The sequence below is a fragment of the Ananas comosus genome, unplaced genomic scaffold (assembly GCF_001540865.1).
Source record: "Ananas comosus cultivar F153 unplaced genomic scaffold, ASM154086v1, whole genome shotgun sequence".
Lineage (NCBI taxonomy): Eukaryota > Viridiplantae > Streptophyta > Magnoliopsida > Poales > Bromeliaceae > Ananas > Ananas comosus.
In genome coordinates, this window is record NW_017891371.1 from 4,238 (window position 1) to 7,008 (window position 2,771).

Genomic DNA, 2,771 nt, shown 5'->3' on the forward strand with positions numbered 1-2,771 from the left:
ATTAATAATATATAATAATATATATAATAGGAGAAATATATATAATAATTTTTTATAAATAATATAATAATTATTATATATTAATAATATATATAATAAAAAATATATTAAATAGTTTTTTATCTTTTTTTTTTCTTTCAACCAAATGACCGTAATGAAAAATTATTTTTCTTTTCCTACAAACCAAATACTAAACAACGTTTTTTTTCCACCGAATTTTTTTTTTCCACAGTTTTACGTGGAACCAAACACACCCTTAAGGCCCATTTGTTTTGATGTAAGTGGAGTGATGGAACTCAAGTTCCATCACTTCCGTTATTTGTTTTGATGTAAGTGAAAAATATAATGTAACTCAAGTTACGTTAGACCTCCGCTTCACCTACTCTCGACTTCCTTATCTAAAGTGCCGAACTCGACTCTCACTACACTCAACCTCCTCTAAAAAATTTATTAAACAGTAAAACCTAAACTCTACTTCCTTTATAATGGGTTAGAATTACATTATTTATAATAAATTAGGATTATCTTTAAATAATAATAAAAAAATTAATTATATAATAGATTAAATTTTATAGTGGTAAATTTACTACTATATTTAGGAGATAATGAGATCCACTTACTTACATCAAAACAAACAACGGAACTCAAAAAACTAATTTTACCAGCACTAAGTTACATCAAAACAAACAACAGAAGTGATTGAATTTAACTTTCAGGCGGTACAAGCTACGTCAAAACAAATAACAAAAAAATAATCACACTTCAGGAAAACTCAAACACCACTACACTTGATTTACGTTGAATTTACAAATACGTTAATCCAAACGCCCCCTTAGTCGAAATGTGTTGAAAATTAGTTGACAATGACAATATAAAGGGGAAAGTCCTCTAATGGACAATAACAATATACGCATAAGGATAAATCACCTATTTCAAATCAAATAATATTCTTTATGCTGTCATAATATCCAAATAATAAACTATTAAGTTACAAATAAGCTTTGTATATGCTACAAATCCTATTTTTACTTAAAATGAGATATATAATCAATTATTAATATATGATGTAGTGTGACTGATACACAGTAAAATTTTTTGGGTGAGCTGCCACGTCACTTCACTCCTCCCACCCGAGTCCCACAACAATTACTGTCGCCCGAATCTATCCAATTTTTTATTTAAAATAAGAAATATAATTAATTGTTAATAGATGATATAGTGTGACTGATACACAGTAAAATCTCTCTCGGTGAGCTGCCACGTCACTTCACTCCTCCCTCCCGGGTCCCACAACAACCACTGACGCCCGAATCTATACAAATTTTTACTTAAAATGATGGATATAATTAATTGTTAATAGATGATATAGTGTGACTAATACACAGTAAAATCTCTCTGGGTAAGCTGCCACGTCACTTCGCTCCTCCCTCCTGGGTTAAGGAGGCCTACCTACATTGGCCACGGCCCTCCCTGAATTTTTAAAAATTACAATAAAAGTTCTTTATAGTAAAAATTAAAATATTATCAATTTTAATTTTAGGGGGCCAAGTTTTTTTTTTTTTTTCCGAACTCCTTAGTCCTTTTCCTTCAGTTTTTACAATTTTGCTTTTCTTCGAACACAATATCGCTACTGTTGTTAGCAATACTGACAATCTGTTTTTTTTTTACTATATAAGCTCGAATTTTTTTCTGTCAAATCTAAATTTTGGCCCCACCCCACCAAACCTTAATTTTTGGCCTCGACGTCATTTTTTTACAACAATCTTATCATATTCTCTTCTTCTTTTTTTTTTTAATATATTAAAAGCTCAAAAGGGTTGTCTAGATGACCGACCGTCCCTAGAGTAAGTGGTAAAGGGCTTGTTGGTTGGTATCCGAGATCTAAATTCGAATCCTAATTGATTCGCATTTCCAGCTAAGTTTATTTCTAAATTAAATAAACGAAACGGATAGCGTGCTACCTATTTTCTCAAAAAAAAAAAAAAAAAAAAACCTTGTTGATGCCTATGAGCAATACTACCGGAAAAAAAAAAAAAGAACGAAGCAAGTAGCATACTACATCTCTCTCAAAGATAAATTAATTTACATCTAATTTAGAGGTGTACAGATGGCATTGCTTAAGAAAGAAATTTTTTTCTAATTAAAGTTGAAGGGTCTATTTCAGAAATTCCTATATTTGAGGTGGTCTCCATAACTTTTTACGTAGGTGTAACTACCAAGGTTCTTGTGACTCTTTTTTTTGGGGGGTGTGAAATTAAAGTGTATGCAAATCTAGGCAGAGGAATGTTATTCTATCATTCCCTCTTCTCACAGCCTCAAATCTATAGATTCTAAGATTTTATGGCTTCTGTTTGTTGACTTTTAGAAATTGTAGAAAGAAGGAACATGTGGGAATTTTATAAAAATTATTATAGATATGATTTTTTGAAATTTGTGGCAGAGATATGGTGAGGTCAGTAACTTAAGGGAGATAATTATAACTATGAACTAGTTCACTGCCATATATAGTAATTCCTCCTCTTAAACATAAAAAGGAACAGAAAATGTGATTGAAATATGAGATGAAAAGCAGAGAAAAGCATGACTCATTTATAGGTTACCATCATGCATGCGATTGAATTTTTAGCATGTATAGCACATTAGCCATCCTATGTAATGACGTATCCTCAGAGAAAATAGAAGCTAAAATTAATCAGAGGGTAGCACAGTGCTATAGTTTATACCTAGGATAATAAACCACATTTATGCTATATCACTTTCACTTTTTTCTT